This window comes from Leiobunum rupestre, chromosome 7, assembly GCF_980474605.1.
Source record: "Leiobunum rupestre chromosome 7, qqLeiRupe1.1.hap1, whole genome shotgun sequence".
Lineage (NCBI taxonomy): Eukaryota > Metazoa > Arthropoda > Arachnida > Opiliones > Sclerosomatidae > Leiobunum > Leiobunum rupestre.
In genome coordinates, this window is record NC_143390.1 from 47921608 (window position 1) to 47936180 (window position 14573).

The 14573-nt window shown below is 37.2% G+C and overlaps 1 pseudogene; it reads right to left on the bottom strand.

Annotated features, from left to right (window-relative positions):
* Positions 1 to 4426: 4426 nt before the first annotated feature.
* LOC149936576 (DNA oxidative demethylase ALKBH2 pseudogene) lies at positions 4427 to 4999 on the bottom strand (annotated as a pseudogene).
* Positions 5000 to 14573: the final 9574 nt, after the last annotated feature.

A 14573-nucleotide genomic window follows, 5' to 3' on the forward strand; every position in this document is an offset into this window, starting at 1 on the left:
GTTTACCTCCAAGAACGTCTTCGGTAATCAGTAAGAAAGAAAAAAGAAGAATAGAAGCTGCGGAAAAATCGCTTGATTAATCGGTAAAAAGTGAAGTTCACCAACGATTGTACAAAAGAACATTTCCGAGCACACATTTACATCTGTACATAATTCTCGAATCGAGGATTTACTTTTGTTATTTTCAAGAAACCTTTGCTCTAAAATCAAACAGTATGCTCTTCGACAGGTACCAACATTCTTATAAATATGGACGGAACAAGGCCTACTGCAGACACAATAGGATATTTACCAACTATTAACGCGCTAGCGACTGAAAGGTCCACAGTACAAGAAATTATCAAGCAGTGTTTAAAAATAAATAATAATTCAAATTGCAGTTATTTTTTCTAAGCTAAGGCCGCGGAAATTATATGGAGTAACCAAGAAAAGAAGTTGAAACACGAAGCTAAAACTGCTATTTCAGATATTTGTGAGAACACAAACAGGGCCACATAATTTTCGGCTCTCAAAAACGAATCTTGCATTCTTATACTGAACAAACTCGAGAAATATATGAATTTGTTCCGCCCTCTCTCGCAATATTGAATGACGTACATGGTCGATACGTTGAGTAGAATGATTCGAGCCGACAGAGAAGGCAATTGGTACCTCCATTTAGCAGCAATTCGTGATATTATTCCGTGGGCTTTTGCTCAAGAGGAAATAAACTACGCGAGGTATTTACCAATCTACTACATCCAAATGACCCAACTCGAAAGTACAGCACCAGATTTACACGAACATTTTCTACGTAGCGGTTGTTTTGATGAAATCTAAAGCGATGAAAATTTTATGTAATAAAGTGACTTTTTTCTAACATTAACTTCAATTGAGTTTTATTCTTTACCAAATATTTTAGTGGCTTAGCCAGAATCTTAGATCGAAAGACACACAATTGAATACACCATTTTAGAAAGAAAAAATTTTGTTCATAAAACCATACACTTGGCTTAAATCATTTGTAGTCTTGGAAAAGCATATTATTTTTTTATTTAGTAGGAAGAGTCGGAAGGGATGTGCGACCTCTGGAAAGGAGAGTTATTATGAATTTGTGTACATACAAAAACGAAAATTGTCCCCTATCTTATTACTGCGCATAAGTCAGCAAGTATACTTAGTATGCGGGCAACATTGACATCAAATGAGAGCTAGGATACGATTGTATTATGTAATTGACCCTAAACAAATTAAACATTAATTTTGAAATAATGAAAGTGCATACACAGCGATTAGTTTAATTACTTTAAGCAGTTTTTTTAATTTTAAGGTGGCCCAATAGTCTTACGAAATTAAGGAAAAGGATTTCTATTAAATAACGTTCAGCTCTTCAAAATGAGATGAGTCGATCAAAAGTTATAGTCTTGGATTGGCCGCCATATTGGATAGCTTGGTGATCAAGATGTATATCAATCGTTTTCGGCATGCCCACGTGACCCCTGACTAGAAAGCATAAAATTTTCTGGTCCCTCGAATTGGTGCTAAAATTTTGTCTGGCTCACGGACCATAACACTCGACATAGCTTAAAGGCACTATATCACCGAAAAAAAATCGGTATTGACCTAACTTGTTTTCTAAAAAGTGGTTCCATATTTACGTTCTGCATAGTGGCGACCTCGTCTTTTTGCGGGAGTTTTCAAAATTACTTTCAAGGTTAGGCAGGGGGGATGAACTGCTGGAGGTTAGAAACGAAAATTGGGCTATGAAAGTTTTCGACGGTCGCGCAGACCCGAGCGAAGAGGGACCCCTAGAGAGATAATCCTTTTCTCTGTTCCCTGGACCGAACAAAGAGCAACTCTTCCCACGTCTAAATTCATTTCGAGGAATTGTTAAAACTAGCTTATCACCTATAGAGTAAGAATGCTTCCAAAAATGCGAGATTATATTGATACCTACATTTCGTCTACTGTATTTAAAACATAGGTGAAATCCTCCGTATTGATTTTATTTTATAAAAATATAAAAAATAGAATTGCGCTTTCAATGGAGTAAATAAGGCTTACTTTGGTAAAATAATAATTAATTTTATTTATAAGCCCCTGGAAGAAAGGCGTTCAATAAATATAACTTTTATAGACACTCGCAGCATGGCACCGAAACTGGTCCTGGTAAGTGGCTGACAACACAATAAAATAGTACTCCAATCAAGAAATAAAAAATTCATTAAAAAATAAAAAAATATACCTCAAAACGACAATTATCAAAAATAAAATATTTCATTGAAAAACAAATTCAAAAATATTCCCTAGTAAAGCTCAATATCCTAAGAAAGATCATCAGAAATATCAATTTAATTTCATAAAAATACAAATTAAAAATCAAAATGTTATAGAAATACGAATAAAAAATTAAGACAAATCCAAAAACAATATTACAACGTAAATGACTTATTTAATCAATCTACTAAAACTATAAAAACAAACAACCTGTTTCAAATGAAGTGAGCTATAACCGTACTTCCACGGATAAAAACCAAAAACAATATTACACAGCCTCAAGCGCATCCTCCACCAAGCTCGCGCCTTTACGAACACATCGAGGTAATCCTATCATAGATTAATTAACTCATTAATTAATCCATGATCCTATCACCAACACCCATTTCAGAGGGAAATAATAATTTCGTTTCCCCCTTTTAAGGGTAATGAAATAAAAAAGACACGAAGTAGTGAGGGGTCCCAACCTTTCACTACGGAGGGCCTGTAAAAAGGGAATTGCCTGGGATTGGGAAATTCCAAATGTTTCCACTTGAGTTCATTCCAAACTTCGAAAGGATCATATCGGTAACGTGGTATTTTTGAGTAAAACCCATAGCAGTCGCGTGACGGGTTTTCTAGAAATATTATCAGATCTGTCCCACGTTTTGATATTGGTTGGCGAGTCGATAAAATGGAAAATATGCCTTTTGATATGGTCAATATATTAGATGGAGAATTAATCCCGAGTAAATGTAGGAATTCGTGTAGCAGAACCGCTACTCGAGACAATGTTGCCATACATACGGGAGGGGGGCACATCGACTTTAAGGGCGTTATTTACCGTTCTCTAATGTTAAGGTTCCGGTCGAATTGCGGAAATATGACACGGCAAAACTAATTGTAATTAACCTTAATAATACTACGTTAAATTATCTATCGATTGATATAACATATAGACGTATACGTCCTAAAACACTTTAATTATTAATTTCTAAACATTACCGTATTTCGACTTTAAGGGCGTTATTTACCGTTCTCTAATGTTAAGGTTCCGGTCGAATTGCGGAAATATGACACGGCAAAACTAATTGTAATTAACCTTAATAATACTACGTTAACTTTCACCAAAGAGCGTGTATTAGGATTAATAGCTATTAGTCTAAAGTATACAAAAATGTGTTGTTGTTTTAGAAATAACTCTAGATTAGTAAAATGTATCTCGAAGGCAACCGACATAATTATGTAAACATTATTATAGACTTATGGCTAGACAACGACGACTCCTTTAGTGTAGCTGTCGGATTGCGCTTGGGTGCTAAAATATGTGTCCCTCACACCTGTAAATGTGGCTCTACGGTGGATTCTCTGAGTACGCATAGCTTAAGTTGTAAACGTAGTGCCGGTCGTTTGGCTCGACACGGAGCCGTTAATGACATTCTAAAGCGTGCTCTAGTTTCCGCTGGTTTACCTTCCGTGTTGGAACCCTTAGGTCTGTCCAGGGACGATGGCAAACGTCCTGGTGGTATGTCTCTGGTGCCTTGGGCCGGCGGTAAATCACAAGTGTGGTATTTTACCTGCACGGACCCTCTCGCGCCTTCGTATTTGGAATCTTCTTCGTCAGCCCCTCTCTGGGCCGCTTCCCAGGCTGAATCGAGGAAGAGGGCAAAGTATGTCGGCCTCGAGAACCGATTTACTTTTTACGCTGTCGCAGTCGAAACCCTGGGTTCATTTGGCAAGGAAGATCTCGGTTTGGTTCATGCCATCGGTCGCGTTTCTCTTTCAACGCATAGCCGTCGCTATCCAACGTGGGAACGCCGCCTCAGTTCTGGACACTTTTCCGTCGGGTTCTTCTTTGGAAGACGTTTTGTTTTCATTACCATAAGGTGTTTGTTATTTTGTAAAAATTTGTAGGATAAAAATAAACCACATAAAGACTTATGGCTTAACTAGTATATTATGTATCACCTAAGAAACCAATTTTGTTGAAAAAAAATAAAATTTTAAGTATATAAATTTTTAGATACTTTAATTATTTCAGTGATTTAAAATTTTTACATTTTATTCATTTGGAATTATTTTTATTAATAATTTTTCTGAAGGTCATATTGATTCTTGGCCTTGTAGCTGCAGATTTTGGCAAGGAGTGAAACCAAAACTTGTTTGTAGGATACTCCATCATTAGAAGTGATCAATTTTCTAATTGTATTGTTTTTGGTTTAATTATGGTTGTTTTGCCAAATTTTAAGTCCCTGTGGCGTAGCAAAAACTTTCTATTTTCGCCCAGGGATATTGAAGCTATTGGAACGTTTTCGTCGAGGTCCCGCTCATTATCTTGGTGTTCCCCGATACAATCTTTCCCATTTTTGTACCTGTTGATAAGAACAAAGTTGTATTCTGCTTTAGCAATCTTCGATACAAGGTCGCAAATTTCTTTTAGAAGAGGCGTCCACTGTCTGGCTGGAAACGTGTTACCGGAAAAACTGTACGTCAATCCTTCTTTGCCGTAAGCTACTTGACTCCGGGGGATATTTCTCCATTGTCCATTTATTTTGATTTGGGCCATTTTTCCGGTGTAGTAACTCGTGGTCTCTTCCAAGTACTGGAAGAGGCGACCCGCTAGTTCATCGTCGAAGAGGTTGAAATAACTTAAGAGCAAATTTCGGTCGGTAATTTTTACGGGCCGTATCTTTGTAAAATTTATTTTCTCGTTCCGTAGGGTCGACAGAAGGTTCATTTCTTCTGTGTTGTGTTCTCTTTCCATCCTGTTAAATATATATTTTTTAATATTTTTTTAGAATAAAACTGGTAAGTATTGAGTTAGTGAATGTCTAACGTAACACATGCATCTAAGCTTACAGAGTTAAAATGTATTTATACGCTTACAATGATATTTTGTTGTCGCCAACGATGGTCGCCGTATATATAGGTGCATTCTCACTGATAGTCCCGTTGTCCGTTGAAAAATCAGATTCGGCACTGGTTTTTCTCTTCGTGCCCGTCACGTTATCCAGCTCGCTGCTTTTCCTTTTCCGCGACCTTTGTAATTTTTCATACAATGCACTGCCTTAGACATTGAAAAAGAAAACTTTGTAATTTACAGCGCTTAATTTTTTAGAATCACCTCGAGATTTAAATTTGGACTTACTTATTTCTGCAATTCGACCGGAACGTTAACATTACAGAACGAGAAAAAACGCATTAAAGTCGAAATACGGTAATGTTTAGAAATTAATAATTAAAGTGTTTTAGGACGTACACGTCTATATGTTATATCAATCGATAGATATTTTAACGTAGTATTATTAAGGTTAATTACAATTAGTTTTGCCGTGTCATATTTCCGCAATTCGACCGGAACGTTAACAATACAGAACGAGAAAAAACGCATTAAAGTCGAAATACGGTAATGTTTAGAAATTAATAATTAAAGTGTTTTAGGACGTACACGTCTATATGTTATATCAATCGATAGATAATTTAACGGAGTATTATTAAGGTTAATTACAATTAGTTTTGCCGTGTCATATTTCCGCAATTCGACCGGAACCTTAACATTAGAGAACGGTAAATAACGCCCTTAAAGTCGAAATACGGTAATGTTTAGAAATTAATAATTAAAGTGTTTTAGGACGTACACGTCTATATGTTATATCAATCGATAGATAATTTAACGTAGTATTATTAAGGTTAATTACAATTAGTTTTGCCATGTCATATTTCCGCAATTCGACCGGAACATCAATATTAGAGAACGGTAAATAACGCCCTTAAACTCGAAATACGGTAATGTTTGGAAATTAATAATAATCGTTGTTTAGGACGTACACATCTATATGTTATATTAATCAATAGATAATTTAACGTAGCATTATTTAGGTTAATTACAATTAGTTCTGCCCTGTCGTATTTGCGCTATTCGGCCGGAACGTAAACATTAGAGAACGGTAAATAACGCCCTTAAACTCGAAATACGATAATGTTTAAAAATTAATAATAAAGGTTGTTTATGACGTACACGTCTATATGTTATATCAATCGATAGATATTTTAACGAAGCATTATTACGGTTAATTACAACTAGTTCTGCCGTGTCGTATTTGCGCAATTATATCAATCGATAAGAAATGGGATAAAACTGTTAAATTCGTATTTCTGTAGTATAGACCAACATTCCTATTCTTTCGTCGCGTTCCCTACTGTAGTCAAAAATGTACTTTTAGAATTTTCGTTCTGGCAGATTGACGCTGGTGTAGAGACTGGCCGCCCGCCGGGGTTCGAAATAGAAAAGCCCATTTGCGGGTTCCGTATTGAACATCCTTTTTCGAAGTTCTACCCGGAAAACCAAAATGGACTCTTCTATCTTCGCCACATAGCAAACATTACCCGTCAAATACGAACAAAACTTTAGGAGGTCCGTTTCTACACTGACGCCATCTATTTCAAAAAATGGAACTACAAGAAAGTTTTTTTTTAAATAGGTCGTGATATAGTGCCTTTAAGCCCAATCCGTTTATCCAGACGCATTCGTAGTACGGTGGTAATGGATTATTAAACCTTCCTAGTGTATACACGTATAATTTCCTGGTCGTATCAGTGCGACGTCACACAGCGTCACCCATGCTTTTCCCATAAAAACAAAAAAGAGCCTCAATTTATATTAATCAAGACTGTATTTTCATTCCCTATCTAACAAAAATATTGATTGAATGAAAAAACTTAACCTTGTATTATATCACATTTGTTACCCTGGGGTAATTTTCGGTGTCTGGCTCATGGACTATGAGACGTAGCTCGTATTTTCAAATTCGTTGGCCGGCCGCCATCGCTATTGGGAAACCCCAATAATATATTTATTTATAAATAGAGAGAATGACTGTAGCCCAGTCAAATTAGCTCAAAATGGCGGCAAACCCGGAACTAATTTGTTACAAGCTAATGTCTGCGGGAATATGTTCATCATTACGAACTACACGCTGAAAAAATAGTTCCTCGATTTTGCGATAGGGGAACATGTCTAAAAATGGCCGCCATTTTGTCTATTTTTGGTTTTTGAGCAATAACTCAAAACCTAATAGAGATAGAAATTTCTTGACTATGACTATTGTTGTTACAAATCACATTATCTATTGATTGATATACATATCAACTATGTACATATAACAGTAACATGTGTACATAGAACAGCTCGTGCGCCACAGAAATGTACAAATTGCAGCGTTTCGGAGTAATTTTGACAGTTTTCCACGGAACTAATTTGTTTCAAGCTAATATATGCGGGAATATGATAATCATAACGATCTTTATGCTAGAAAAGAATTTCATTGGTTATAATATAATATGTTCATCATTACGAACCAAGAATGTATTTATTTATATTTAGGAAGAATGATGTTGCACAATCGCCGGGCACGTTGAACGCCTTTCCCCCGTCTCGCGCGGGGGGAAAGACAAAACGTCACCGGCGTTTGATTACCATCGCGTTAGGTGACGTAAATTTTAAGCAGCCAATGAAATACCGGGACTATTCGTTTTATTTTAAGCGGAGGAGCGTACTGGGGGGACCAACGGGTGGATTGAGAGAAAGGCTAAAAACCGTCTCGACATAGACATTCTCCCTAGGTATAAATAAATACATTCTTGTACGAACTATGTGCTGGAAAAAAGTAGCTCGATTTTGAAATAGGGGAACGTGTCTATTTTGTCTATTTTTTGTTTTTGGGCAATAACGCCACACCCGATAGAGATGGAAATTTCTTGTCTATGACAATTGTTGTTACAAATCGCGATCTTTATGCTGGAAAATAATTTGATTGGTTTTGCGATAGGGGAAAATGTCTAAATATGGCCGCCATTTTGTCTATTTTTGGTTTCGCCCAATATAAATATTTAAAAAAAATGTAGGAATTTAATTGTGTTTATTTACGTTTTTAAAGATAGTAAAAAGCTTTAGTGAGAAAAGTATGTTGCAATATATTTAACTCCCGAATAATATCTACTCAATTTCATCAACAAATTCGTCGTCTTTGTACGAGTTTAAACACGAAATCACATTGCACTCGGTACACATATATAGCAGAGCAGTTCACGCCATATTTTCTGCAGGAACACGACTTACCGCAATTACTACTTTTGCATCTACAAAAATTAGATGCATTATTCGGTCTGGAGCTGGTGGGTTTTTACAAGGAATCGCTTCCAAGTACGAACCGTTTATCTTCCATCCCCAATGTTCAGGGTTTAATTTTTTGCCTAACCATTCTTGAGTTTGATAGTACACTCTGTGTTGCAGCTTCAGATGTAGGTGGAAGAACGGCTAATTCAAATGATTTCGAAAGTTGTTTAGAAACGAATTTGTTGTAAGCTATATATGGTTGCTCATATAGATTTTTTGTACGTTTCTGAGCATTATAGAGAATAAGAATTATTTTATCTCCAGCTAAATGAAGCTGTTCTAGGCTCGCGTTTTCTTCGTTAAAAAGGAAAGCTGTTTTAATTAAATCTTCATTACCCCCGAAACGTTTCAAAACAGTGTTTTTCCCTTTCTAATAAAATGCAGACGTAGAATCGCAACCAGAGAAAGCGTGTATAAAAGGCAAAATTTCGCCTACTTTTCCAAGTTTTTTTTAAATTGTAAATATCTGTAACTTTGTCGCTTTTGGATCCCTTTCCTGGCCTTATCATATAAATATTGTTCTCTGAGCAGCGATATACTAACAGTACCATTATATCGGTATCGTCCGCGATAACCAAAACCGAAGTAAGATAAAAACGAGGCAGACGAAAATGTATTACGACGGACAAAAATGTCGCGTTTTTAGTTATAACAACGTCAACTAAAGTATGGCACGCCAAACCGGACAAAATTCATACACTCACGCGCTATCAAATTTTTGGGGTCTATTAAATTTTTAACCCTCGCGCTATAAAATGTTTGACACTCTCGCTATCAAATTTTTGACCCTCGCGCTATCAAATTTTTGACCCTCTCGCTATCAAATTTTTATACCCTCGCGCTATCAAATTTTTATACCCTCTCGCTATCTAATTTTTATACCCTCTCGCTATCAAATTATTGACCCTCTCGCTATCTAATTTTATACCCTCGCGCTATCAAATTTGTATACCCTCTCGCTATCAAATTATTGACCCTCTCGCTGTCTAATTTTTATACCCTCTCGCTATCAAATTAATGACCCTCTCGCTATCAAATTTTATACCCTCTCGCTATGAAATTTTTATACCCTCTCGCTATCAAATTTTTATACCCTCGCGCTATCAAATTTTAGACCCTCGCGCTATCAAATTTTAGACCCTCGCGCTATCAAACTTCTCTCTACTTTTTTATATGACAGTTTCGTCTGATTTGCGAAGCGTACTTTACTTAGCCAAAATAAGTGAGAATTTGGTCAAGTGAAGTGAGAACAAGGCCAATTTAAGGAGAACTTCGCCAAGACAAGTGAGAACGTGACCGCTTAAAAACGATCCTGTTTCCAGAGGTTGGCACAAAATCATGTTTTGTGTAACGAATTAAAGTTTTTTCTTAAGCCATTATCCGAAGACATTTATCTAGCTAGCCCTTTTTCTTTGGCGAATACGTAGATTAGTTCATTGTGAAAAGGGATAAAAATCTAAACCCTAAACAAATTTGAAGAAATTTAAAAACTTACAAATAGCTTGTACCGATAGGTCTTCGAATGAAAAACTAAATAACTTATTTAGTGGACAGAAGAAGACATCGATTGTATTTTAGTAGGTTTGAAATATAAGTTTTGTGGACTTTTGAATACCGTAAAGTTATTGACAATTGTAGTAATGGTAATGTTTAATACAATTTCATTATTTGAACTGTTTCAAATCGTAAATGACAATTTACTAAGAAGGCACAGAACGTAAATGTTGAATGAAAACATTTCTATAGATTCTAAACATAATTTTTACTTTTAAAGATATGGTTGTTATGGACCCGTGTAAGTGTTCCTAATACATGTACTGCAGTCTCAGGAAGACACGATAAAAAATTTGCAATATTGAAATCCATTCATTGTTTTATTACCGAAGCCTGGTAAGGCAGTCTTCTTAACCGGAATGTTGGAAACACTTCAATTCCGGGCTGTTACATAAACAACGATACAGGGCCAATAACTCCAAATGCGTTTTAGGTACAAATTTTAAATTTTCAGGACCCATTGAAAATTTTCATGACCTTGAACCATGCCATGAAGGTCATTAAACATTTAGCTCGAGAACCATTAGAGATACAAAGCTGATTTCAATTGCCAAAGTGTTCTCCGTCACATTATAGGTATACGTTACTTTGATCCTACCTATAATTTGACCAATAACAAGTTGCAGAATATTAGACAAATACAAGAAGGTCGTGATACAAATAATGTACTAGAGAGCAGGTTGAAGGGCTATTCACTCAGAAAAGTATTCATGCTAGATTATCAAAATTTGCTAGCCGAACTAATCTGGTAGGGTGTCTTAAGAATTTGCAAACTCATTACATTCAACTCATGGTTCAAGCCTAGGTCATTTTAATAATAATAATAATAATCATATCTAGGCTAATACCCAAGGCACCACCTTAGGCCTAAGTCATCAAACGACTTTTGAAGTCATTAATTCCGGTGGCCGGGTAGGAGGGTGGTGGCAAGCCCTGCATGCCACGCGAGCCAACAGCTCCCTACACTCACTATTACCGTTAACCTCAACTAGTTTTTATTCAAGGTTAATCTCGAGAACCAATGGATATAAAGGAATAGTTCCAATTTGTAAAGTGTGTGTGAATTGAAATTTCAAGTCGAAATGTCTCGGACCCGATGCAAAACACCATGATGAAAACGTTCCAAATTGGAACCATTTCTTTAAGCCCATTGGTTCTTGAGATAAACTTTGAAATAAAAATTTACGTTGCTGAAAATTTCAAATTATCAGCTAAAACACATTTTGAGTTTTTGGCCCTGTATCTTTTTTTTAACTACACCCTGTATATATCGTCTAGTAAGTGCACTGTTGAATACACAAAATTGTAATTCCCCACCCCCCTTAGAAGTTTTTTTTTCTCTCCAATTTTGCAAGTTATTGAAATATACGAGGAAATATATGTATTTGATGAAGACTACAGAGTATAGTTGTTAACCTAGTAATGTATCTAAATTCTAGTTTGAGATTTCCCGACTGCGCAAAACGCTCAATAACTTTTTCTAGTTTTTTCAAGTTCTAGAGATTAGAGAATACAAGGTGTGGAAACTTTGTTTAAGCAAACGAAAATGAGAGCCCCTTGTTACATTTTCACATTCCATATATTGAATTTTACCGTTATTTTTCAATTATATTTCGCCGAGCTCGCCCATTTTGCCCCACCAAAGAAGAAGATAGCATAACCGAAGCCCCCGCAAGACACAGTGGCTTAGCTGAGACCTCAGAGCCCCCCCCCCCCCCCCCCTGCAAAAGTCTCTATGTATAATTTTTTTTTATGGTGAGTGGGGCTCCTGCGGACTATCAGCTACGCCACTGTCAGGACCGCGCAGTGGGGGTAGATCCCAGCGAAATGTATTCAGGGTTCGAGGAGGGGTGCAAATCGAAGGTTTTGGGACTGATTGCCAACCCTCCCCCCCCCCCCTGACAAGTTGCTAGGTGCGCCACTGCCCCACCCTACAAAAATGTCTGCGGGCGCCCAAGATCGCCTCTCCATACTAGAACGGCTGTCGCATGGCAAAACGAAATATCCAACATTTTTATGAAAAATGAGTAAATTTGGATTTCTTTTGTAGTTTTACGCCTTGAGTGATATTTTCAAACGAAAAAAATAATTAGAAACGTAATTATAATTAAAAAACGTTTTGCCATTTTATATTTTTGCAAAAGAAACCCAGAGCAAAACGAACTTTCTACACTTCTTACGTTTTGCCGTGGGATTTTGATAACACATGGCGAAACGATCCAAATGCAGCACATGGTTTGTTTTGCCCTGGTTTTTAGGGCTTATTTCTAGCGCACCATTGACGTTTTTCTTATCTGATGGTCTGGATCCGCCCCTGTTGGATAGCGCAGTGGTTCTAGTCTCATTTCTATTTCTATGATCGTAATATCATTGATTTGTCAGGGTGTTTGGAAATGAAATTTTATTAGAAGTCTCGCAAGTCGAGATACGTGACTTTAGACAGAAATTGAAATTAGGATTCCTTACATGTTTTCACATTAAGTCGATTTAATCGTAATTTACTGTTTGGCCAACGTATCTTTCTCTCATTTACTATTTCACTTGAGTCTTGAGAGATATTGAATCATAAGTAACATAATAACAATAAGTATGACAATTAACGAGGTTTACAACGAAACTGATTTTCAAAGTAAACGCGTAATCAGGATGTTTTTATTAGCACAGCGCCCCCTAGAGTCTAAAATATGCCGAACTTTCGCCTAAGCCGAAATATCTGGTTTCCGATAGATAGGCGGAATATTAGGCTTAAATGATCAAAATTAATATGTTTTTTCTCGGCGCTACGAGCTGAAGTATGTTTTTTGGCTCGTATGATTCGCACGCGGGCTTCAAAACGTGCTCTCCGATATTAGGCTTATTTTCTTATGAAAAACTATTCATTCAGAACGGTAAGTTGCGAATCCAAGTCGCAGCTTAAAGAGAGTATCAGTGCCGAAAAAAGGTTCGGTTTGAAAATTAGCATTAGGAAGTGTCATACTTCTGGCTGTTATGTTACTTATGCTTTATTTATTTTATTTTGTGTCTTTCAAAAGTTAAGAACAAGACGTACGACGGTCAGAATACACACAATCCTCCTTATGTGTTAAGTTTGTTTGCAGGCCCGGTCTGGCCCGGGTGGCTAACCGGTGATCGCCGGTCATATCGGGGCCAACTTAAATTGGGGCCGCCAAAGAGGAAAAATTTGGCATTAATGGGGCCAACACGATTGCATAGCCGGTGGGGCGCTGTTTGTTTGAGCTATACACAGCAAATCTGCAACTCCGGTGACCTAACCAATATATATCGACGGTTACACATAATTGTATTTACACTTATTTGTTACTTCTAGTCATACTTTGAAAGCGTCGAAGATTACTTAGATCAGTGTCACTGCCACACTTATTTGTTACTTCTGGTCAGACGTTGTGTGTCACACTTATTACTTCTGGCCATACGACGAATACTAGTTCGATCATTGTCACACTTAATTGTTACTTCTGACCAGACGTTGAAAGTGCCGCGAACTTCGAACGGCCTTGAAAAATGCATGAAGGAATTTCTATAAACACGCGGATTTACAATGTTGGAAGTTGCGGGGGTCCGTATAAGGAACGTAATTGTAAATCTAGGTTATATGAAACCACATCTATTCAAAAATATAACTCATGAATATCGGACTTAAATTAAGGAACGTTATGTAGACTTTTAGGCGAAAATATAAAACCCCAAAAATTGGGGTCCCGTAAATTACGCAAATTTTAAATTTACTGATATAACCGTAGGTAAAGGTCCGCTGAATCCTAACCTAACCAAAAATATATTTTTAACGTTATCGGACTTGATTTTAAATAAAATATCTACCACACAAAGCTAGACCACCGAAATTAGTAATTTGCCCAACTTCTAGGGCTCCGATTTCAAAAATTTATGAAAGGCTATCGATGCCGAGGTCGAGGGGCTAACCAATCTTAGAAAGTCTGTACACCGGATTACGCTTAGACAGTGGCGTAGCTGATGGTCCGCAGGGCCCGCGGTGCGGGGGGGCCTCGAGCTTCGGAGGAGGGCCCCGCTAACCATAAAACATTAAAAAGAGGGGCCTCATAGAGATTTTTGCGGGGGGGCCTCTGAGTTCTCAGCTACGCCACTGCGCTTAGATTAGCACTGTCAAAGGCAGGGACTTCAAAGATTACACGTAATCCCATTAGTACAGTCAAAGGTACGGCTCTGTACACCGATTACGCGGAGTGATCAGCCCCTCGGCCGAGGTATGTACAGTCCCGATCAAAGGCTTCTGGCCGTTTTCTCTGGGCAGCCATATTTTAGGTAGAGAGCCGAATGAGGGCTTCTATGAAAGAATACCCTCACGAAAATAATATGGTTATATGGTTTCAGTTTTCAAATCGGATTTGCGGTTGTAAAGTTATTGAAGAAATAGTGATGACGGAAAACATGAAAATTAACCCTTATTTAATTCTTATGTGCTTTGTTTCATATTATGACGCTTCGAATATGCGTAGACACGACAAATTATATTAATTTTTTCATGACGTCATTTTGGAGGGGTTTGGCTTTTTCCGGCTTTGCTCGCGCCCTATTGGTGGTAGGGCATTAATTGTCGCTGCATATTATT